General features: G+C 44.5%; 1 long non-coding RNA gene across 2 annotated transcripts in view; it reads left to right on the top strand.

Annotated features, from left to right (window-relative positions):
- LOC309353399 overlaps positions 1-3,892 on the top strand; it is a 61,361-nt gene extending 57,469 nt beyond the window's left edge. For both annotated transcript variants that reach the window (XR_014161802.1, XR_014161803.1), the window contains exons 3-4: positions 991-1,663; positions 3,740-3,892. This is a non-coding gene — a long non-coding RNA (uncharacterized lncRNA). The remainder of the gene's footprint in view (positions 1-990; positions 1,664-3,739) is intronic.
- Positions 3,893-26,066: the final 22,174 nt, after the last annotated feature.

Below are 26,066 nucleotides of genomic sequence, written 5' to 3'. Positions count from 1 at the left end.
CTGGTGCTTTTATAGTTGACAGATAATATTCATTCCACACTTCGGGGGGGGGACTGATATTTTTAGTGTGACAGCACCTAAACTTTGGAACTCCCTGCCTGTTGACACCAAGCAGGTAGCCTAACTTTACTCCTTTCACTTGCTTTGAAACATTTGTGTTAAGACAAGCTCTCCGGACAAATACCGTATTTTTCGCTCTATAGGACACACTTTCCCCCCTCCAAAAATTAAGGGGGAATGTTTATGTGTCCTATAGAGCGAATGCAGGCTGCACGGCTAAGCCCAAAGCCAGAACAGGGAGATGGAATGCTGCCCCTCTTGCCGCCTTCGCGCTGCTCCCTGACCTGGTCTTTGAGGCTGGCGGTGGGAGAAAGCAGTGCTTCCCCCCACCGCCAGCCCCACAAGCTCTGGGGGCAGCGGGTCTTTGAGGCTGGCTTCCCCCCACCGCCAGCCCCAAAGAGCAGGTCAAAAGGAACCTAAACCTCCGGAGCCCATAGGGAACTACCGCCGAGCTCCAGAGGCTTCGGGTTGCCTTCACTGAAGCCTGGAGCGCACTGACCCCTCTCGCTCTCCAGGCTTCCAAGGTAGCCGCCTGAAGCCTCCCGCTGCGCTCCGGAGGCTTTGGGGGAATGCACTTTGAACGCACCTTGTTTTAGAGGGGGAGAACAAGAAAAATATTTTTTTCCTGTTCTCCCCCTCCTATGGTCCGCTGCGTCCTATAGAGCGAAAAATACGGTAGATGTTGATGTGTTTTAATCTCTTTTTAGTTCGCTGTTATTTTTATTACCTTTTAAATGCTTCTAATTACTTGTTTTTAGTGATAATTTTAATATTTCTTATGAGCCACTTAGAAGTTTTAATGCAATATGGATAAATGTTGCAAGTCTATTTTGCCGAGGCTATTCTAGAATAGCACCAAGAGCACGTTTTTCAACAATGTGACGTCTGACAACTTCTTCTTCTCGTCAACTTTTTCTTGGCACTTTTCAGGGACGACAGCTGCTGCCTCAGTCCTCCTACCTCCTGCAAAGGGATCTGTGGCTGTAATTTCAAAAGCTTCGAAATGTGGAGGTTGGATGGCACCGTCATGACCTTTACCTTCAAAGCAGAAGACTATCCATTCTGTTTATTCTTCCTGATCCCAGAGATTTCCCTGCTCCATATGCTTATCCCTTAATAGGCCATTCATGTATGGAACTGGTCCTTGCTGCATTTGTTCTTGGCCTTGATATTTTCGGCATTTGCCTTTTCTAATCCCTCACAAATCTTCTATCCTCTAATCAGTAGGCAAATGGGCATCAACAAAGTTGTACAGTAAATACATCCTTAGGCAATCATAAGCCGTTGGTTATGTAGGATGCAAAAAGAAGACGTTGGCTTGTCATCGTCCCCCCCTTTTCTTTCCTGCTTTTCCTTTAATGTCTACAAATTCCTTTGAAAAGTCCTGGGCCTGCAGGAATCACAGTAGATTGCACTGTTCCAAAGCAGCCTTGATAATCAGAAGTCTTCCCAATTCTTAGAGCAGTTTAGAGTTGTTGGAAGAATTTTCAAAATGTGAAAGAATCTCCGGCCTTAGAATATGTTGATTAAATACCTGCCAGGACTGTTTGAACTTTAGTAGACCTGCACAGTTTGTGATCTGCAAAGCCTGCTGAAGGATACGGTAAGTTGATACCTTCCTCATTTGCCTGTATCTTTTCTCAAAAAGTGGGGGAAAGCCCAGGGCTCAGTGGTCATGCTTTGCTTGTCCCCAAGTTCAGTCTTTGGCAGCTATTAATGAGGTGGATGGGACACGGGTGGTGCTGTGGGTTAAACCACAGAGCCTACGACTTGCCGATCAGAAGGTTGGCGGTTCAAATCCCCACGATGGGGTGAGCTCCCGTTGCTCGGTCCCAGCTCCTGCCAACGCAGCAATTTGAAAGCACGTCAAAGTGCAAGTAGATAAAGTGAGGAAAGTCTTCTGGGCTGAGACCCTGGACAGCCACAGTCATACCTGCCCCAGAAAAAACAGGACATCCCATTTTGGTTGATGTGCTCTCACCCCCAAAAGTACTTTTTTGGGAGAGTGAGGCGTGGGTCACATGACTCACCCAGGAGTACATCCCGGAAGAAGCGCGTCACAGTTTTGGGTTTCCAAAAGTTGGACAGCATGCACTGCCAGCCTGTGTAGACCAGCATAGGTGAGATAGGCTGGAATCAAAACCATGGCTGCACATGACCATAGGCAGGGAGCTATTACCCATGAGATTTCAAGCAGTTACCATGAGTTTCAGAGTCATGTGCTTGGCCCCAACCCTGAATGTGATGGAGACACTTCATACCTTTGCAGACCAGTGACTCCATAGCAATACCAAGAGCACACATGCAAGCTTGGAGAAAAAGGCTTATTTGTTGAAGGCAAAACCTAGATCCATTGAATTCAATGGAAACTTTGCTGTTGATCTTAATAAGATATAGATTGCATTTGAAACTGTTTTTATAGTTGTATTTCCCAACTTATCTAGCTTATAGCATCTGCTCAATACTGGTTCATTTAAAGAGTTTTCAAGAGCTGTGTCCAGTGTTAATCATGCTCAGAACAGACCCACTGGAATTAATGGGCATGATTAACCAGCTGGAAGCTTGAGTTCTTCTGGGGCTGTCCTTACTGCAAATACTGCAAATAAATACCTAAGCCAGCACAAAATGCCTGTCAGGCACAGACTTATATGATACCTGGTGGTAAGAGTCAGCATGGCACAGTGGTTAGAGTGTTGGACTAGGATCTTGGAGACCAGAGTTCAAATCCCCACTCAGCCATGAAGTTTGCCTTGGACCAGTCACCATCTATCAGTCTAACCTACCTTACAGGGTTGTTGTGAGAGTAAAACAGAGAGCGGGGCAAACCATGTATGTCACCTTGAGCGCCTTGGAGGAAAGGTGGGATGGAAATGTAATAATAAAAAACTTATGTCCATTAATTTCAGTGGGTCTACCCTGAGTAGAACTTAGCTAGATACAAGCCATAGTCTGTACTTATACTCTGCTTATTAGTCATTTAATTTATTGTTATTAGTAATCATTATTATCAGGACTAATTGTGGGGTAATTATCCCCAACTTTAAAGAGTGAAGAGTCAAAGTTAACTAGGAGAATATAAAACTAAATAATGAGGCAAAATCTTTTACTACAAGAATTCAAAGCAAAGGGTTTTATTCTTTTTTTAATGTCTATAGTTCAAGGGACGCGGGTGGCACTGTGGTCCAAACCACTGACCCTTGGGCTTGCCAATCAGAAAGTTGGCGGTTCGAATCCCCGCAACAGAGTGAGCTCCCGTTGCTCGGTCCCTGCTCCTGCCAACCTAGCAGTTCAAAAGCACGTCAAAGTGCAAGTAGATAAATAGGTACTGCTCCAACGGTAAGGTAAACGGCGTTTCTGTGTGCTGCTCTGGTTTGCCAGAAGCGGCTTAGTCATTCTGGCCACATGACCTGGAAAAACTCTGTGGACAAACACCGGCTCCCTCAGCCAGTAAAGCGAGTTGAGCGTCACAACCCCAGAGTCGTTTGCGACTGGACCTAACGGTCAGGGATACCTTTACCTTTACCTTTATTTATAGTTCTTTTTGGGGGAGAGGGGAAACTCTGCCATTATCCTCTGCAAACAAGAAAGGTGGCAAAGTATTAAGATTGCATTGCTATTAGTCAGCAGTTTTTAGAAGTTCTGGAGCTATATGACATAAATATACATTTCCTCCTTACAGGTTTTCATTTTTGTCTGGAAATTGATGTGCCATCTTCAGAGTTATATGATTTCACTTCTCCTTGTTATCCTCATTGTGAAATCATGCTGTCTGAATATTTAACTATTTTGGTTAGGAAAAGAAGCACTCTGAAACAAAAATGTCATTTCGATACACTGACTTCAAAGAGCTGCATTAATTAAGAAGGTGGGAATGGTAAGATTTTAAAGGCTGATGGGAAGGTGACTGGGCAAGGAACACTCTCTCACATAGGATAGTGTGGAACGACGGTGAAATATTTCATTTCTGACCTTCCCCAGCAAAACCAGAGGTAGTTTCCTGTGTTGAGAAACATTTCTGCCTGATACCCCAGAAAGCCACTGCTGGTCAGAGGACACAGTACTGAGCTCGATGGAGCAGTGGTCTAACTTGGTAAATAGAGCATTAAAATTAATACTACAAATATTAAGTATATAAAGCCCTACTCCGCCTTTTTACAATTTGGATATAAATGAGTTTATACTCTTTGCAGTACTGATCCAGAGTCTTCAACTCAGCTTACCAATGGCTCTTATTTAGTGATCCAAATCAAAGTTGATAAAAGCCTCACATATATTTCTTCTGAACAGCAGATTTTCTTCAAAGACAGTATTTTAAAGAGATAAGCACCTACTACATTCCTTTGTTAAGTCTCTTACAAGGGGGCTTCTTCCATACATTTCGTGTCCTTGGGATTCTCCAGATCAATACCTGGATTAACCTGATGATTTTGTTATTTTTTTAAAAATAAAGTGGAATGCTTTCATTACAGATGCTCATGTTGTGGTTTAAAAGGAAATGATTCCTAAAAAAGGAAAGCATCGCATCAGTCTTGGGTTTGCTTTTGATTATGGCCTATTTTTGTGATTTTATTCTGGAATTCCCTTCAAGGTAATTTTATTGCCCTGTTTAAGCAACTTCTGCCATTGTCAGGGTTGACCATATATATATTGCACTTTCTATTGCCTACAATCATGAACAGTTTATAATTTACCATTATCCCCGAAGATGTTCTTGAAATGAGATGTTTCATCTCAATGGTCATACTTGAGCTGCATTTTCCAAACAAATAAATTAGCAGGCCTGTGGTATTGTTTTCAGGGTTTACAGGCCATTTGCATAGAAAGCTTTGTTTCTGGAAGAACCACTTAAAACTTAATATTCCTGTGAGCTACAGAAATATTGTTTTGGGGTTGATGCTTGGTGGAATGTATTTTACATTATGGTAGGAAAGAAGCCTAAATAGGTTTCAGCCTCTAGCAAAATATTAATCGCACCATTGCATAGAATGACTGCAGTGTAAAATTAATCCCGTTCTTTAAGTGACATTGTTTAAAAATCATAGGGAAGTCTTTTCTAAGAGAAGAGAAGGGAAACTAAAAGGTAAAGGTAAGGGACCCCTGACAGCAGTGGCGAAGCTGCATGCTCTGCTACCGGGGGCGGAGAGCAGGTGGGGGCGTGATGGGTCCCTGCGAGGGCCCGGCACACGTGGGGGTGTACAGCACGTGTCTGGGGGGGGGCGCCACGGTGGCACCCTACCGGAATAATGGTGCTGGGGACGGTCCGCTCCCTCCGCACTCCCGTTTCTCTGCCAGTGCCTGACAGTTAAGTCCAGCCACAAACAACTCTGGGGTTGCGGCGCTCATCTCGCTTTACTGGCCAAGGGAGCCAACGTTTGTCTGCAGACAGTTTTTCCGGGTCATGTGGCCAACATGACTAAGCCGCTTCTGGCGAAACCAGGGCGGCGCACTGAAATGCCGTTTACCTTCCTGCCGGAGCAGCACCTATTTATCTACTTGCACTTTGATGTGCTTTCGAACTGCTAGGTTGGCAGGAGCAGGGACCGAGCAACGGGAGCTCACCCCGTCACAGGGATTCGAACCGCCGACCTTCCGATTGGCAAGCCCAAGAGGCTCAGTAGTTTACACCACAGCACCACCCACATAATTTGCAGAAAAGGCAGAAGATCCAAAAGAATGAGATCCTACCAATGGCATTCGATTTCTCTTTAATCCAAAATGACTCTGATTTTAATCCATACTTTCAAATAGCTTTAACTTTTTTGGGGGGAGAGGACCTTTCACGTGAACTAGAACCATGATGATGAGTCAACCAGGAACAATTCTGGACCTTTTATATATGTTGGTCTCAGTTCTGCATCTGAACTCTTCACTGAAATGTGAGCTTCATGGGAAAGCTCAAGTCAGCCATGAGGCCTTAAGTATTTCTATGCAAATTACCTGAAAACCTTGAAAAACGTGGCCTGAAAAGCCAGCCTAGGAATATCCAAGGGGAAAATATGAAAAATGAAAGAACAAGCTAAAGAACCAAATGTTACTGCTTAACTTTAACTTACCAACTCTCATGGTGGATGCTGAATGTGGATAGCCACCACAGTGATCATATAACCCTTGATCTGGCTATACATTGAGGAGAACTGCACAATTATTTACTTCCTAGGATTTCTGACTGGATATAGTTGTGGGGTAGAAATTCAACTGACAACATGGGAACCCTACAAATGACCGCTGGGGTGGGGTGGGGACCATCTAATGAGGTGGAATGTTGAAGGTTTTAGGACAGAAGAAAGGAAGTACTTTTTACACACACCATTTTGTTAAAATATGGAGTTTATTACTGTGATATGTGGTGATGGCCACCAGCTCTGATGGCCTTAAGAGGGATTAGATAAATTTGTGGAGAATAAGGCTCTCAGCTGTTACCAGTTGCAATGACTAATGCCCACTACCTGCTGTAGTAAATTGGAAACATATTATGATACAGCCATCAGAACATGAGAATAAGCTGTAGCTTTGACCCAAATTACATGTTACAGGGAAACACATAGGGGCCAATGATCCACATTCTCCTCCATATCTCCCTGGTGACGTATCATTGAAAGAATGTCCCGTGTGATGTCACTTTGCTAGCATTTTCCTGGCAGGAAGTGAAGAAACATAAGTGTAAATTATTCTCCCTAGCTTTTTATTATATCTGCTCTTGTCGTTGCTTTACTGCCAACCAATTCTGTTCCAGTGATTTATTGTTTCACTTGTTTTCTGATTTCAACGCGTTTGTTGCTTTAGAAATCCCACGAGCTGCCCCTGACAGCCCTTGACTGAAGGACAGGATGGAAAGAGTTTAATTAATTAATTACATTATGCCACAATGTGCCAGGGAGACGGAGAGAGAAACACAGGTTGGTGGTTGCCATACATGTCCCCAGAACGTGGAGTGTTGGCAACAGTGCCAAGTAAAGGCTCAGTTGCAAACCCAAGTTTTCTGCTACATCATATAGAGCAGGGGCCCTTTTTCATATTTGGGGGCACATTCGCAAACCAGAGAAGCTGTCTTGGCCACCACACATTCCCAGCAACCAAGCACACATTACAACCTTTTCTATTGGCTATGGCAGAATCTTTCTTTCAACAGAATCTTTCAACTTCAGCAAGGGGAGGGTGTGTTTTGGGTGCTGGAGGAGATCCCTTAGTGTCTCTGAAGGTTTCTAATAATAATTCTGGCTGGGTTTTCCCACTCTAGTAGAGCAGAAGGCTCCTGGTTCAATCTCTGGCATCTCCAGGTAACCCTGTCTGAAATCCTGCAGAACCACTGCCATTCAATGTCACCAGCAATAATAACGATATGTATAATAATAACGATAATGGTGATAATTTTGCATCTCTGCAGCACGGAGCACCTCATAGAAGTTATAATAAAGAAAGAGGAATGTTTCCACCTTTGTTTAGTGCCAAGCACTCTCCAGCTCCCAGCCAGCATGCCCAATGGTCAGGGATGACATGACACTAAGGATGTTAGAGTGTTGTATTAGGGTCTGGAGACCAGAGTTCAAATCCTCACTTAGCCATGAAGCTCACTGGGTGACCTTGGGCTGGTTTCTCTCTCTCTCTCCCCCCCCCCCCAATCTCACTGGATTTTTGTTGAGTATAAATGATAAGGGGGAGAACCTATGTACCTTAAGCTCCTGGGATAAAAGGGCAGAGCATAAATTGTAGTTCAGCAGCAGTTGATATATGAAGTTGTGTGTGTGTGTGTGTTCCCCCCCCCCTTGCTGCCTCCTTCTTTTCCCTGTCTCTCCACCTTCACGCGCCCTGTCCTTTTGAAGATGCTACATTTGGTGCTCAGCAACCAAATGCTCCATGGTGGGATTTTTGTCCTTTGTACTCTGATGCGTACTCTGGAAAGAGTTACATCTATTGATCTGCCCAGTTTTGCCTCTGGCCCCACCCACCACTGACACACGACTCCCAGAAGGCAGAAGACTGCTCTATGGAGTAGGAGATAACACACACCTGGAACAGATTCATGTCAGAGGCTGGTTTAATTGATGCAGTCCTTCATAAAAAACAGTCGGGAACAGAGATTAGCCTTCTAATCCCATTCTGAATTCTGACTCTCTGGCTCTCTTCTTTCAGAGTCCTTGAAATTCCAGGATCTTGGACCATTTATTGTAGATGTCTGCTGGCTTCTGCCCGAGAATGAAAACAATTTGTTCTGACGGAGGATAATCCCTTCGGAGGGTGCACCACCAGCTGGCCGTGTCAAGGGCCAAGGTGCATCGTTCCTAGAAGCAGGATGTGGTCATGTGCCAAAGTCAGCAGAAACAAACAAATAACCATGTCATACCCTCCGTCCAAAGTCTAGTCTTCCCACCATGCCCAAACAGAAATAAAAACAGGATGCGGGAGCCACATCTAAATCAAGCGTTTAGTGCAAACATTTGCACACCTTGGAATGATCTTTGAGTTTTTTAAGGGAAGAACACCCTGGGAAACATCTCATGGACATCTGGGGACATTTTGTGGCATCTGTTTTGCAAGCCGGGAAGAATAAATCCTACACTTAAAAGCATTGGGATCGTTTGCGCCATACGGCTGATGACAGTGAATTTCTCTCTCACTCACTCTCTTTGATATGGTGAATCCACAGTCAAATATCTAGCAGGGTTTGTCTCAGTCATCTTTAAGATGAACTCCCCACAGTGAGACAATATTCTCTTTCAGTGGAGGTCAGCAGGGCACGGCTTCCTGATCGTCGTACTCCTTCAGCCATTTACAAAAAAAGGAGGCCAAATAAACAACAATAATAAGGACTTTCTGCATCCAGCCTGCTTTACTCTGGTGCAGGCAAGTTAATACAGTCTGAAGGTAATTTTTAGACACCTTTGGCAGGTGTCGGCTTTGAGGAAGTTGATAGCACACTCTCAAGATCAGACGTAAGATAGCTGGAAGGGATTGTGTGATTACTGGTGCTTCCAGACCGCTGCTATTTTTTGGTGGGATTCAGTCACCTCACAACAAAATCAGGTTGTGCAACGATAGCTGACTGGGGGGTCTTGCACAATAAACCCACTTCCCCCAAAGATTAGACGTTTTTCAATAAAGAAACTGACAGGAAAATGCAGTGGAAAGTGTAGGATGGTGTTTGCTTTGAAGTAATGTTTAAATTTCCCACAAGCAAAGTAGAATACATGCTCATTTAATAGTCGATGTTGTCTAATCTCCCTGAAAACAAATCGGAGTGAATGGTCAAGAATCAGGTCTTGGGCAACTTATGTCAATTTTGGTTTCTCTCAGTTTTTCATTTTTAAATCTTAAATTCAGTTCTCCATATTTTACACATCAGTTTTAGCATTTTTATTTTTTAAGTCCTCATGAAAATTTATTTATTGCATTTATACCCCACCTTTTCCTCAAGATGTTCAAGGTGTCGTACATCGTTCTCCTTCTCATTTTATCCTCACAATAAGCCTGTTTACACCAACCCCCTCCCTCCAAAGGTGGCCGACAGCAATGGATCATTTGGGCAAGAACATTTTTGAAACTTCAAGGTTGCTTGCAAACTTAACACCATTGCAACACATTCTTTTGTGCTTTCCAAGTAGTTTAGCTAAAATCAAAGTGGGGGAACCATTGTTTTGCAGCAACTAAAACTGCTTGTTTGATGTATATCTACTGTCTTCAGAAAGGGCTGTGCACAGTGACTTCCCATCTACACGCATTGCAGCATCTTTTAAAGCCTCTTAGCAGCACGGAAGAATTCACCCCTCCCAAGTTGGGAGTGTTTACCTTGAAGCTGACTGAATTCACCTTTAGCCGATCCCAGCAGATGGTTTTGCATTAAACATCTTGCTTGCTTGAGAAACTTCCCTCCCTTGCGTACTGATCCAGCAACACACCACACCTTTTCTGCAATGTGCACAACTCCAGATAAGAATTGTGAGTGGCGATTCATGAATTGTGTAAGTTCAGAGTTCAGCTTGGCCCAGCTCCCTGAGTCAGGCCAGATTTGGGGTTATTAAAGAAAACATGCCAAACCACAGCATTACCTTATTCCCACCTGCAATCATAAATATATCCCATGTTTCTTTAACGTTTTGAGTTCACCAAAAGGTTTAGGCGGCTCAGTGAACATTTTCACTGGAGAAGTCCCATTAAAACAAATGGAATTGCAGTAAATGTCATCTAGTCAATGGAATCATTCCTTTGTAAAATTTGGCCAGATTTCAAAGTCAAATTCTAGTCAACTGGGTTCACGCAGTTCAGAGGTGCAATAAAGCTCAACTTGCAGTGTAGAAGTAGGACCACCCTGAATTCATTTCTGTCCAAAAGGCAGAAGAGCCCCCAAAATCTGTGTGGCTGCCCTATGTGTGGTGAATGTGTGAACTGCAGTTAGCGGTCTTCTCCATGAAGAACCTTCTGGACTGACTCCACCCACCCAACCTGACCCATTGCCTCTGGGTAGGAAGGAGAATAAAGGGTTTCTTTTCCCAGCTGAATGTTGCTTGAGCAACAAGGCCAATGTGAGTGTTGTTGGTTTCTCTCACTTGTGTCTGTGTCCCTGCCTTCTGGTTTGCTCTCTAATCTGGGCTGGTCTTCAGTTCTGACTCCCACTTCCAGTCTCCCAACTCACTCCAGACCAGTCCTTGGAATGAACCAGGCCTTTTTTTCAGTTGGAACATTCCAGAATACATTCCGGCACCTGTCAGGTGGGCGTCATTGCCATTATAAGACAACAAGGATGGCATTCATGGTGAGTTCTGGCACCTTTTTTAATGTAGAAAAATAGCACTGGAATGAACTGATTCAGTTCAGCTAATTCACCAAATTGATTAAAAAATCTCTGAATTACACCTGAAAGTAGTTCTTATAATTTCTGGGTGAACCAAACCTTTTGTGATGGAACTTTGGGAAATTTTAAATTGAATTCCGTTTTAATTTTAATTCAATAATTTATATTTATATTTATACTTATATTTATACAATAAATTAATACTTCTGCGATTGTGGCCTTTGCATCTGCCATTTTCACCTTATTGAAGAACGATGTTTAAGGTTACAGATCATGATTATTGAGAAAAATAGATTAAAAAATTGTTCACATTACACTGAAGCTTTGATGCTTCCTTAGTATTCTTAAATATATTTTATACTTTAGCAGAGCAGCTTGTAAACTTAGGAAGGTGGGTGTGTTTGTGTGAAATACCATGTAAATGAGTTGTGAATTGAGCTGGAATGGAATTAGTTCCAATTTGGAAGGGATGAACTGGAATGGATTGCTTTTTAAAATGTACTTTCCCAGCACTGCTCCATAGCCTGCCCTGATCATGCTTTTCTTTGGAAAACCTTGTGCTTGGGGTTATGTGAAGGGCTGGCCTGCAGGTTAAGACCTGTGATGCCTCAGTCCCATGTAACAGCTATCACTTGATGCTGCAGCGATCACGTGGCAAGACTGTGTGTGGGAGCCGTCTCAAAGCAGTCCATAGAGATCTTGTGATCAGTTCACACATCAAAAACGAGGTGATATGCATTGGCATAGAGCTGCTTGTCCTATGGGTTCTGCAGTTTTTAACACACTGACCAAACAGTTCCATTTTGTGGTTTATGGATATGAGACAAATATGGTTTTGCCAGATCTGGGCAGCAAGTTGCTATACAGGAAAAGCTGCCTTAAATAGCCAGCTCACTGCAATTGCTTTTAAGGCGGCTGCCATATGGCTATGTTTGTTTGTTTGCTTTGGAAGATTAGGCTTAGTAATTTCTTTCAGTAATTTTCTTTATATAAGTGAATTGTTTGTGATCTTATACATCTGCTGAAAATATTTGGCATGTGGCGTCCCTTCCTACTCGACTTCCAACAAAAATAGAAATGGGAGAAGAAATTGCCAATGTTTGCTTATTTATCCCATGTCCAGAACAGGAATCAGTCCAATGACTATGATCAGTATTTACTGTTGTTGCTGCTGCTGCTGCTTTCAGTTCGCAGTTGATATGCAATTGTTTACACACACACACACACTTTTTGCATTGTGTTTCCTTTAAGTTGAAATGAATGGGGTGGAATAACATAATGACAACATAATTTATGTGCTTAAGTGCATTACGTAAGTTACATCATTTTACAACAGGGGACAGCGAGCAGAATAATGTGAGTTTGGGCAGAAGATGAATTGCAGCGGAATGGAAAGCACGCTGCATACAATGGAGTGGAAATGATGCCTTCCTACATCCCTACACTCAGGTAGAGCGGACAGTTATGGATTGTCAAAGAAACGGGTCATAGATTTGCATAAAACTCATATGTGCCAATTTATATGTATAGTTGCATACTTAGATATAATTACTGCAATTTAAATAGACATATATTTCATCTCAGCATAGTGGGGAACACTGTGGTCTTTCAGACAAATGTGTGAACAGCTGTTTAACCAGGTCCTGTTGATGGGCAACTTCAAAGCCCCTGCTCTCTCTCCTTATGGCTTGCCATCTTTAAATCAGACCTGGACATTTCAAAAAGAAGGCTGCTTCACATACTTGCACTCAGGTGCTGCTTGTGGGCTTCCCACAGGCAACTGGCTGGCCACTGTGAGAACACGATGCTGGACGAGATGGGCCTAGATGTTCTTCTGTAGAACATGTGGCTATCCTACACTCAAGATACAACGGATTCAGACACCTGAGCTTTAGTAAATCCCATTCTAAATCTGGATATTCTTCCAAATCATACATGTACATATGGCTGTAGGAAAAATATTTGAATTACAAAATATTGCAAAGAGATGGATAGACATTATTTGAAATGGCACGAGATATAATGTATCCAATGGAGTAAATGGATAAATATCTCACTTCATATATATATCTATCTCATTTGTCTTGGTTTGTATGCGCAATATTTATTGAAGTTAGTTGGGGTGAGAGGGCGAGTTTTACTCACAATAGAAACACTGAAGTAAGGTCCACTAATTTCAATGGGTCTGTTCTGAGTAAAGCTTATTTGAAGACTGCCAATGATTGGAGAAACCCAACAATCACAGCTTTTCCTTCAGCCCTGCTCAAAGGGATGGAACCTGCAAGAAGGAAACTATTAACTAACATGGCAGGGGACCTTGGCTGAATGAGACTGAGCACCGAGTAGATGATTACAGAAGGATCTTGGCCATCAGAAGGGCATTGCTGGATGCAAACTACTATATAAAGTGGTATGGATCACCAAACTTTTAAAATTCTTCTTTGAGAGAATGGTGGGAAAGGTATGGCCCTGTAGTTCTGAAGGACCCCTGTATGGAAGCAACCTTGGTCATTAGAGAAATGCAAGAACCCTTCTAGCTGGGTGGCACACTATTATGTGCAGGTGGACAAAGATAGAAGTTATGATTTCCTTTACATTATTCCTCAGCATTGAGTTGTTGTTTATTAACCACCACCTGAGTGGGACCCAGGTGGCCAGGGCCTCCCCTGCTGTCCCACAGTGTCTGGCGTTGGGGAAATGCACCAATCCTTTTCCTGGTGCGCCATCTGTTCTCCTCACCTCGCCATCCCTGCATGCAAGACATCTGCTTTGTAACCTGATACAGCTCAATAGAAACGACATTGCTTCTGTTTCATCTTTTCCTTGAGTGCTAACCTAACAAAGGAAAGGACACATATTTTTTTTTTATTTTCTGTTGCTTTTTTAAGACGGGAGAATTAAACCTTAAGGTTCATAAAACAGGAGCCCGGGTAACAAAGAAATCTCCAGGCTTCTCTTTCAGTTTTACAATTCAAGCTTAAAGTCATCCTCAGTGTGGACTTTGTGGGTCATGAAAAGATTTTTGATGGGAGTCTCTGCGTCATGACAATAGCGATACACTTGTTAGGATTTCACCAGCACAAATCAGGTTATTTATGCTCTGTTGATGTATGTGCTAGATATGCATGTCTACTCAGAGGTAAGCCTCAGAGAGTTCATCTGTTTCTTTATAAAACTGCTTATAGACCACCTTACGAGGGCACAGCTCACCCGAGGGGGCTTGCATCTCATAAAAACACACTGATGTTCAGAAGGCTGCCAATTTAAAAGCAGCAGTTTAACAAGCATTTTAAAAAACATAGGCTGGTTTTAAATAAATAAGCACCAAAAAAAGAAATGCAGCCCATTCAGGAACAGGCCTCTTGAGAAAAGCCAACCCTGCTTAAATATTTGAAAAGTTGGGGCTTCCTTCACCTCTACAGTGGTACCTTGGGTTAAGAACTTAGTTCGTTCCGGAGGTCCGTTCTTAACCTGAAACTGTTCTTAACCTGAAGCACCACTTTAGCTAATGGGGCCTCCTGCTGCCGCCACGCCGCCGGAGCACAATTTCTGTTCTCATCCTGAAGCAAAGTTCTTAGCTCGAGGTACTATTTCTGGGTTAGCGAAGTCTGTAACCTGAAGCGTCTGTAACCAGAGGTACCACTGTATTTCCATCATTTATATCCTGCAGCTTCAATATAAACTTACATTTCCAGGGCAGCTAACAAAGGAGTAAGAAACAATAGAAGCACACTTTTTAAAAATGTAGAAAATAGTGTGTATAACAGGTGTGGGGAACCTTTGGCCCTTCAGATGTTGCTGAATTACAAGTGCTGTCAGCCCCAGCAAGCATAGGCATCCTTGAACACTGTTCAGCAAAATCTGGAGGGCCAAAAATTCCCCATACCTGGTGCATGGGACTGTAGCCTTTTTTACAGTTCATCTTTGCTTAGGACCAATTTACCTAAGAGGCTGCTTCAGCTTGAATATTCCTGTCCAGCAACTGCACAGCTTTTCAGATAGGGCACTACTGAGAGTACCACTTGTCCCAGAGGTTCACGTTGTTGCTGGTGGTAGTGGTGATGGTGGTGGTTTGAATTCATACCCAACCCTTCTACAAGAAACTGGACTTTTAGTGTTGCACCTCCGGCCCTCTGGAATCAATTACCAGCTGAAATTAGACATGGAGCCCCTGCAGATTGGTGTTTTATTGCAGCTGTATGAAGCAACATGTTCTAGACACGATAATAGGGCGTCAGTGGTAGATTCCTTCTACTTCAGTTTGATGTGCTATGCTTCCCTAGTGCTGTCTAGAGGGGCTATAGAGCAACAAAATTGGGACAAAAATGAACCAGAACATTTGTGCTATAGAAAGTTACGGCATGTTACCAGATACGCACTGATCGGAAACGAAGCAGCGTTTTGCAGCTGCAAACAGTATTGAAATTGTAAACCTGTAAGAATGTATTGTTGCAGAGAAGGTTTTAATCGTTTTTAGAATTTACATCATTTGCATTTTAATTTTATCCTGCTGTACACCGTTTTGATGGCCTCAGGCTGCGACGTGGTTTATACATTGTGAATCATCCCCATTATCCTAGGGTCTCCGCAAGAGCGGATAAAAAGTTTGCTGCATTAATGGGCCGTATACAAAAAGCACCGTTATTCTTTTCTGATCAGCAGCTGCTAAAATAAATTCAGTTCGAGGCTGTCTGCGGTCAAAGTGACATAATTTGTGATATAATTAAATACACACAACTGTGTTTAAATAACATTAAGGGTCCAGCTCAAAGCAAACCCAAGGCCGGAAATCAAAAGTAATATTGAACTTCCACTTTTCGGTCCAGCTGATGTGAATAAAAAGTGTGTTGTGGGTGGTGTGTTGGCTAAAGCTCTACAACTGCTAGATTTAAGTAGGCCTGCCAGTGCCGTTCCCCCCTTTGCGGGATTCCTGCGCTTTCAGCAGGTAGATGATATTCAACAGGTGAAGCATTCTGCTACACACATCCCTGGGGAATCCTAATAATAAGCTCTTTTAGTTTTTTCCTTAGCAATACGTTCATGAGTATATAGTACACAGCGGTGGGGAGCAAAATTGGCAAGAAATGCAGCATTTCTCAGTTGTCTAAGTAGAGTTCTCTCATTCTGGCCAGCTAGGATACACCATTCCATCTCTTGTTCCAGTCTCCAATCCACCAACACCATCCTCAAAAAGTCAGTATTCTGGACTGAGGGAGTATGCTCAGTCCTTGCTGGGTTATTCTGGGTTTTTGTTTCTAAATATATTTTTGTACTTCTGTAAGCTTTCTGCAAACCCCTCCCCACAAAAAAAGTGCTGATATCCCCTCCTCCCCTTCAGCTTGCATAGTGTCATTTCCACTATAAAAATATCTACACGCAGAAAATGAGCTTGGTATTAGTGTATAGGATCCTCGGTAATAGATTTAATCACCAAACTAAAGAAATTTGGGGTAAACGGTTAAAACCAAGTGTCAGGGAACTGCCATCAGTACTGGAGGGAGAGCGCGAAAGCCAGAGGGATTCCAGAGGGCGTCCAGGGATCGGGAGAAGCAGCCCATCTTCTGGGGAAGAGAATCAGCGTAGCACCAGTGGAGAAGGGGGGCGGGTGGGGGAAGTGGCGAGGCGGTCCCATGACTTCTTGCCTGGGACCAGCGGGGAGAGTAGGGGTCCTCCGTTGCCCACGCCCTCCCTGCGCAGAAGGCTTCCGCGCAGAGAGGGTGGCCGGAGACTAGGCGTCAAAGAACTTCTTTGCTGGAAGAAGTTTAAGAAACGCCCACTCACGGATTCTGTCAGCGATTGAGTCAGCCATGGGCGAGTGGCTGTCCGGACAGAGGAGGTTCACTTTGGCAGCCCAGCCAGGTGTTTGCACCCAGCCAGCAAGATAGGCACCTGCTTACGCACAAACAACCCCCTTAGGAACCATTACACCAAGTAAATCAACTTTTTTGCTCCTAGCAGAGGAGCAATTTTAATTTCTCCAAACTAGGAAGAAGGAAATTCATCAGGTAAACCTCTTCTTTCAATTGTTGCACCTAATATTTTTTAGGGAAAGCTTCATCTGCTGAATTTCTGCTTGTCGTGTAGTTGTAAAAGGTACAGTAGCCCTTTAACAAAGCAGTCAATCCTGTCTCCGAGACTTAATACTGTATCCAATACCTGCCCTTCCCAGAGTCCTACTGAATCTTGAAATTCCCCAGTACAGTGGTACCTCGGGTTACGGACGCTTCAGGTTACTGACTCCGCTAACCCGGAAATAGTACCTCGGGTTAAGAACCTTGCTTCAGGATGAGAACAGAAATCGTGCGGCGGCAACACAGCTTCAAGTTAAGAACAGTTTCAGGTTAAGAACGAATTAAGTTCTTAACCCGAGGTACCACTGTACACTAGGAGACATGGCAGCATCAGCCTGTCCTTTTCATTAATCTCCAGTTATTATCGTTAACATGCTGCTTCTTATTTCAGTGATCTGAACTAAAAAATATGACAAATAACAAAATCAATACAATAAAAAAATCCACATTTTAGAGCAGCGCAGAACAATTAGATGAAATCTCTTTTTGAACAAGAGAAGGAAAACCATTTCCAGCCTGAGGGCCAAATTCCATCACAAGTGAGTTCCCAGGGGCCGCATGACAACAGTGGGTGGGGCAGTGGATGTGACTCCCAGAGGCTGCAGTCCAGCCACAAAAGCCAGAGGTTTCTACACTTACATGCAAGCAAGCAAGAGGCCCTGTTAAGAGGTCACATTCTAGTTAGGCAAAAGTTGTGGAGAGAGGCGTGGAGCAGGGCCAGTGAGGAGCTGGGGCCCGGGAAGGGTCCAGAGGGCTGAATGAATTGCTCTAAGTGCTCTGAGAGCCAGTGTGGTGTAGTGGTTAAGAGCGGTGGACTCGTAATCTGGTGAACTGGATTTGCGTCTCTGCTCCTCCACATGCAGCTGCTGGGTGACCTTGGGCTAGTCACACTTCTCTGAAGTCTCTCAGCCCCACTCACCTCACAGAGTGTTTGCTGTGGGGGAGGAAGGGAAAAGAGATTGTTAGCTGCTTTCAGACTCCTTCTGGTAGTGATAAAGCGGGATATCAAATCCAAACTCTTCTTCTCTTCTTCTCCATTTGGCCCGTGAATCTGAGTTTCCCCACCCTTGCTTTTGAACATTTGGCTCTTTGGTTTGCTACAAACCAAAGCAAATAGCATATGGGAACCCTCCTAAGTACTAGCAGAGCATAGAAATACGGGGGACACCCAGCCCCAACCTCCAACTACTCCAACTATGTGTGTATAGCATGCCCTATATTTCTCTAATAAAAATAGGGACATCCTGTTCCATAACAACAACAACAGCAGCAACAACATTATTTATACCCTGCCCATCTGACTGGGTCACCCAAGCCACTCTGGGCAGCTTCCAACATATATAAAAACACAAAAAAATAAACATTAAAAAAAACTTCCCTATACCGGCCTGCCCTCAGAAGTGTTCTAAGGGCTGTACAGTTACTTATCTCCTTGTCTCGGGGATTGCATAACCATACCCTGCTACGTTTCTCTGATGAAGATAGGGACGTCCCAAGGAAAAGCGGGACATTCTGGGATCAAATCAGAAACCGAGATGGCTTCTGTAAATCCAAGACTGTCCTTGGAAAATAAGGACAATACTCTCACTTTTGCTGGTGCCTCCCCACCTGAATCTCACCAACACTGAATGCTCTACTTAAGTTCCTCACTTTCTTCTACCAGGTGTAGGGAAACTTTTCTCAGGCCAGAGGAGACATTCCATTCTGAGCAACCTTCCAAATGTAAATGTAAATGTTGCCTTTGCACAGTAGGTCAGTCCAAAGCCAACGCCCCTCTCATCCTCCATCCAGGCAAGGAAGAGGCGTTTCTGGAGCTCAAGGGCACATTCCAGCCAGGCAAAAACTCAAGGGGTGTGTGAAGCTGGCCTGGTGGCCTGGGGAGAGTTCTGTGGGTGGGACAGAGAGGCATGGGGGACTGCATTCAGCCCCTGGGTCGGAGGATCCTCTCCCCTGCCTCCCCCAATAGCCAGATAGCATCCTTGGGGTTGAGACAGAGAAGATCGGCAGCGGACCAGACCAGGGAAGGAAAGGCTGAACCGTGACTTTCTTCTACAGGGAGTGCCCTGTATCACCCTCCTTTTGGTCGAAGGTGAACCTGAGTCTTCTGGGGCCTGAGAAGTATGCTGATCCAGGTGGCTAAAGTGGGAAAGGCCACAGAACAGGCTGTACCACTTCCAGTTTCAAGGGAGTGGAGCCACAGCCAAACGGTTCCCCACCTTAAAATGAGCACCACTCAAATAGGGCTGGGCTCAAGCTTTGCTCTCTGGTGTGCTAGTTTTGCACTTACATAACATTTCAGAAATTTTTTATTGCTGCACAGCAAGCTCTGGAAGAGTACTGTATACCAGATCCTTCCGATCCCTCGGAGATCATTACATAACAACCCAGTATTTTATTAGCGTATAATGGCTGCATGGTAAGCCAGCCCACGCCATCTCAAATTCCAGCTCCTTTTGACTCAGATCCTTTTCTAGTGAATCCAGAGACGGCTCGTTGGGGATACTCTGTGTGGCAATACCTCTAATTCCCAGGCCAGATGTTGGTTTTGAAGCAGACGCAAATACAGGCAAATGAGATGCTCATCCATAGCCCAAGTCTGAATGCATAATACTTAGGGTGGAGGGCACTCGTGATCTGGTCCCCTCCCCCCCACAGAGGAGGTAAGATTGTCAGGAACAAGCGGGAGATGTTGGCATTCAAGTCAAATTCTTTGAATACATCGCCTGGACTGTTGCCTTCTTTTTCCAGAGTTAGCTGTACTGCTAGGGATTGGGGGCGGGGCAGAGAAAAATGTTTGATTTGCATTTTCATATGAACCTCCCTAATTTGCACTTTATGGACCAATAAATGAGCAAACTCAGCTATCCTTCAGAATTCATGCTTCTCTGAATTTTGCGGCGCCTGGTCTCCGGCCACAAGAAGTGCCCGGAAATTAGTGGAAACATAGTGTGCAAAATGACATTCCATTAGGAAAATGGCTTGCAAAACTGCATATGTTTGGCAACATCTGGCATTCCTAAAATCACAGAATTGTAGAGTTGGAAGGGACCCTGAGGACCATCTAGTCCAACCCCTTCCAATGCCGGAATACACAGCTGTCCCATGTGGGGATCAAACCTGTGACCTTGGAGTTGTCAGCACCTTGCTCGAACCAACTGAGCTACCTCGTATACCGATCTCCATGCAAACTTTTAGAATTAAAAATCACATACTGGTTATGAAACAGGGCAAGCTGAACTTAAGGTTGGAACAACGTGAAAGGGAGAGAATCTGAAATCCACAGCTTTGTCCATTCTCACAAGCTACCTTTTGCCAGCCTGACTATGCAGCACAGCTACTTATCAGAATCCCCCCTGGACTAGCACTTCCTTCCCCACTTTGATGGACAGCTCTAGAGGGCAAAAGAGACACAAAACACCCCCTCCCTGTTTGTAGATTTTGGCAAAAAAAAAAAGACAAAGAAGCTAAGAGAGGGAGAGAAACATGTTGATCTTTATTCTCTTTTTTCTTTGCCCTCCTCCCTCCCCATTTTTCACCAAAGAGAAATGTGTGGAGAGAGACCAGGCATCTTCGCTGCTCTCTGCTCACCTGCAATCTCTGTTTGCGTTGTTCTGTGGCAACATTGGTCCCCTGGTTTTCAGCAGCAACAGCATAAAAGCACTAGGAGAGCATAAACAGGAAACTTGTGTTTAGGTGGGAGTTCCCAGGAATTTTGTTCTGCTGACCACAAAGGCCATGGGAGAAAGGAAGTAGGAAAAACACTGTAAATACCTGGGTGACTAATAACTTTGTGCTGCTCAGCTGCCCTTTTTGGGACATGCATCTTTCTGTTCTTTCCATGCAGGAGGAGAGGGAGGGCACCATCCAAGGACGAGGCACAGAGACTTCACAGGTTTCTTGTCTTGGTGGTACTTAAATTCTCCCTCTCTGCAGTGCTTTGTGACTCTCCTACCAGATGCAGTGGTACAAAGTCATTTTACAGTGCCATCCCATCTACTCAAAGGCAAACAAGTCACACTGAGATGAGTGTGACACACTCCCAGTGTGTGTCTAGGATTGCAGCCTCAATCTTGCATAACACTAGCCTTATAAACTCCTGGGAGTTTCTGCACCAGCAAATGTTTTAATGTAGGGTCCTTTGTAAGGAATGCTGAACTGGCCCAGTGGGAGCTGACCTAGGATATTGCCAGAGCAATGTAGTGGAAAACCTCAGTCCACTTTAAACATTTGCTAACCCATGCTGCCGATACAGGAAAACTCTTATAGCTGCTGCATGTAGGAGAATGTGATGTTTTTAAAAACCCTAACCTGCTGTGTGCAGGTAACCAGTGCATGCTGTCACCTGCAGTGCATGTGTTGGCAGCTGTAGCCTGAGCGCATGGGCTGGGCACGTGACGGTGCAGTGAATGCAGCAGGGACCTTTGGGGCATCTCTCTCCGAGGACACGTTGCTGGCACAAGGACTGTGCCTGGGGTAAAGCAGCACTGCTTAAATCACGGAGAACAGAAATGCATTGAGATCAAGGTAACTCACACTGCATCTTAAGAGCCTTTCAGCCACCGACAGGCTAAAACTTACTCCTTTATGAAGCTGCTACGGTGGAATCGCTTACGAAGGATCAGTGGAAGAGCAAGATGGGCTTTGAGTTTCGCTCGACGTGTAGGATGCTTCTGTATTGCCTGCTACAGCAGGGATGGGGGACATTTTTCCAGGGCTGCACTTCCTCATAGATAACCTTCTGGGATTGGCATTCCAGAAGTGGGTGGAGCCAGAGGGGAAAGTGGGTGGAGCAATGGATGTAGGCTACATTTCAGCCACACAAAAGCTGTAGGGTTCTGTGCTGACATCTCTCTTCATCCTGCAAGCAAGAACCATTATCACAATTTGAGACATTCCAGCCAAGCCAAAGTCCCCGAGGAGGCTGTGGGTGAGGGATGTTGTCTAGGGAGAGTCACATGGGCCAAGTAGAGAGGCCTGGAGGTCCATATTCAGCCCCCCAGGGCCAGCTATCCCCTCCTTCCTGAGCTACAGCATCTGCAGGGTCAGCACAGGATTCATTGCCATCTGTGCAAAATGACCATCCCTTTCATCCAGCAGAGGCTGTTGGCTGAGCCATGCTGACGGGGAAAGGGGGGGAAGGAGAACAGGATGTGTGGCGGAGTGGTGCTTAAGCTCTGTAAAGAGAGTTGCCAGCACTCGAGGCTACTTTGAAAGCAAGTTTATAGACCTTAAAACCTAATTGCATCATTGGAGGTGGGGAGCTTTCAAGTTAGAATATATTTAGATCCTGGATGAAATCCTTGCTCCCCTAGTAATGGTCTCTTGCCATCCCTTTGTTTCCCAAAAGCCACTTTGCCTTGGGAGCAACTGGCTGGCTGGCACATGAGACAGGATTCTGGACTAATGGGCCCTTGGCTTGCTTCAACAGGCCTCTCCTTGTCCTCCTGGAACAAGGAGGGCAGGGGAAAATATTCCAACTGCACACACAAGTACTATCTGGAATTCAAGCTACAGTCTTTTCCAGTCAGCATCCCTTTGCAATGCAATCCCCAAAGTGCCCCAAGTTTAAAAAGCACCTTGGCAGCTCGATACAAACTCTGCCAACAAGCAAACTTGCATATGCCCCCGAGAGACTCTTTTTCTCCTATTGGCAGATCTTTCCCTGAGTCATCCTATTGTGCTTTACCGTTAGGGATGCTTTCAGAGCAGTTTAAGGATTCAAGGTAGATGGCTGACGATTGCAAAACCCGACACACACACACACAGAGCATTTTAAGATGACTTAAGGCTGCATAAGAGAAGCATCAGCCTCTCTCACACTCATGGGCCAAACAGATTTCTTTCGTCCTGCTGATCAAACAGTGTCCACAGGTTTTTGGAGCGTTTACCAAAAACCTGCATAATCTTTTAACGACAAGGAGAATAGAGTAGGCACATGCCATGGGCAGCGGTGCTGTTGTAACCGTACCATCAAATCTCTGGGAAAAGCTTTCTCTCACCTCACTGGTACTCTGTGTGCTGTTAGACAATAAGAAGACCCTTTGGTAATTTGTTGCCTACAAGCTGCGCTCTGTCTCCCTCGCCCAAGGATGTTGCACTGATTCTGAAGCAGAGCATGTTGAACAAAAGGGCAAAAACACCCCGTTGCACTCGCATTGTCTAAGAGGATTTGGATGAAAGTAGCCAAATCTTCACTCCCCTTGTTTTATACTGAAGCAGCAGCTGGAAGTGGGAGTCATGTATCTCTTTGTAGGAGGTTTGCCCATTAGATCCCCAAAGGGATTTCCATTGTTACCCAGAGGGGCCCTCTGAAAGGAGAGCTTTTCTTTCTTTCTTCCCCGGCTACGAGCACAGCTTGGAAGATGTTTTGTCTTTTAAACTGACCGGCAGCAGCTTTCGCTGATCTGCATCTTGCATGTGGCAGAGATGGAGAAGGAATGGATTTCGAAGTGGGGCCATCTGTACAGAGCAAAACTGGCAAATCGGGGGTGGTTCTCGGGTCTCGGTGGTTTCCCTGCAAACACCGAGGACTGTCTGGCTAAACTGAAGACATCTGGCCAACTTAATTTAGAATGCAGGCTCTAATTTCACTGGAAGGCTCAGGCCCATTTGCCACCGAGATAAACTCCAGATTGGCAACACTGGGGCAGAAACTGTTACAGGCCTACATTTCAGTAATGAAGAAATTCACCTCCCTTGGGGGAGCAGATTAGTGCTGGAGTCACAGTACAGATCACCTTCAAGGCAGGAAGGGAAAAAGCCAGTGGGGTCCAACCATTTTAGATACAGAGTGCAGGGGAAATGCTGTCTTCCACTTAGCCAACCAGGAAAGGGGGAATATGGGGGTGGGGAATCATAGAATCATAGAATCATAGAATTGGAAGAGACCACAAGGGCCATCGAGTCCAACCCCCTGCCAAGCAGGAAACACCACCAAAGCACTCCTGACATATGGTTGTCAAGCCTCTGCTTAAAGACCTCCAAAGAAGGAGCCTCCACCACACTCCTTGGCAGCAAATTCCACTGTCGAACAGCTCTTACTGTCAGGAAGTTCTTTCTAATGTTTAGGTGGAATCTTCTTTCTTGTAGTTTGGATCCATTGCTCCGTGTCCGCTTCTCTGGAGCAGCAGAAAACAACCTTTCTCCCTCCTCTATGTGACATCCTTTTATATATTTGAACATGGCTATCATATCACCCCTTAACCTCCCCTTCTCCAGGCTAAACATGCCCAGCTCCCTTAGCCGTTCCTCATAAGGCATCGTTTCCAGGCCTTTTACCATTTTGGTTGCCCTCCTCTGGAGACGTTCCAGTTTGTCAATGTCCTTCTTGAACTGTGGTGCCCAGAACTGGACACAGTACTCCAGGTGAGGTCTGACCAGAGCAGAATACAGTGGCACTATTACTTCCCTTGCTCTAGATGCTATACTCCTATTGATGCAGCCCAGAATTGCATTGGCTTTTTTAGCTGCCGCATCACACTGTTGGCTCATGTCAAGTTTGTGGTCAACCAAGACTCCTAGATCCTATGGACTGGTCTCATAACAGCTTTGACAATGGGTACTTGGTACTGGCAAATGAGTCATCTGTCTGGTTCAGTGTGGGCACAATCGGAAAACTTGCATGTTGTTTATATCCACACATTTGCACAGAGATTTGGCTGGGGCTTGCTCTTTGGAGCATGTGGTGCCAATATTCTTCAGACCTTATTGGGTTCTGGTCTTTTCCAAGCATGATTCAGAAATGAGGTTGATCACCTGCAAAGCCCTAAGCAGTTTTGGAATAGGGTATTGAAAGGGTTGTCTTCTCCTGTAAATTCCTGCCCATCCACTTAGGTCATCTACAGAGGTGCTGGTTTGCACCCAGCTACTGTCAGAAGTCTGCTGGGTGAGAAGACTAGACAGGGCCTTTGTGATGGCAGCATCCAGATTGTAGAACTTTGTATCTTGGGACACTCATGTGGCCCCTTTTTATCAGTCTTGAGGCGTACTGTGAGGATAATTTTGTTTTGCTGAATTGGGGTGAGATTATTACTCCGTCCTGTTATTTTATGTGCTGTTTTTATGCTTTTGCTACTGGTTTGTGGAATTTTAGTGGAATTTTTGTTGTGCAATTTATTTCCACATCATTGTAGTAAGCTGGATTTGGGGACTGAAAGGGGTGTGTCTGTTTGTGCCTGAATATTTATATAAATAAAAACACAAAATGCTTTGGGGGGTCCAGAATTCATCACAGAACTCTTTGACAGGGTAGGCTATATGCCACAAATGCAATGCCACAATGACTATTAAATGCTATTATCTGTACAGTGGTATCTCGGGTTACAAACACCTTGGGTTATAGACACTTCAGGTTACAGACTCTGCTAACCCAGAAGTAGTACCTCGGGTTAAGAACTTTACCTCAGGATGAGAACAGAAATTGCATGCCGGCGGCAGCAGTAGGCCCCATTAGCTAAAGTGGTACCTCAGGTTAAGAACCTTTTCAGGTTAAGAACGGACCTCCGGAATGAATTAAGTACGTAACCAGAGGCACCACTGTACATAGCTTTAGTCTGGTGCCTGATCTGGAGGCCCATGATGATGCAGCAGCCTTGCTGGGTCAGTACTTAAGACACGAGACAGCCTGGGAACCTGAGGTACGATGCTTGGAGTTCCATCACGGATGAAAAGCAGAATGTACACATAATGAAATAAAATAATAGCAGCTGGGTCATTTGATTGCTCTCAGATTTCATTCCTGATATGCCTTGTCCTTTTTACTATGTGCTCTGAACTTTAGCCAAATAAAATAAATATTTAATCAACTGTTTATCCCAGTTAATTTGAACCTTCTGTTCTTAATCTGTAAACACTAATAACAGACCAACTGGGTTAAACCCAATTCCAAAGCCTTTGAGTAAGATGCGAATGGCAAATCGACTATTAATGTTCTCTGCATACTGCAGGGGAAAAACTATTTAGCAGCGGCGCAGCTCTGGAAAATGCCTTTGAGCTTAAACCTGAGCAGGTTTGTAAAGCTATTGTGCTGAACAGAACTTACTTCTGAGTAAACATGCACTGATGGGCTCAGGCTGCATGTATATAGCTTAATCTATATGGGTCAACCAAAAGCATAAGCAAAAATCTCCACTTGGAAAGATAGGCGACTT

This window comes from Podarcis melisellensis, assembly GCF_964234715.1.
Source record: "Podarcis melisellensis genome assembly, chromosome: 12".
Lineage (NCBI taxonomy): Eukaryota > Metazoa > Chordata > Lepidosauria > Squamata > Lacertidae > Podarcis > Podarcis melisellensis.
The sequence above is the reverse complement of the archived record's forward strand: the minus strand, read 5'-3'. Positions and strand labels throughout refer to the sequence as shown.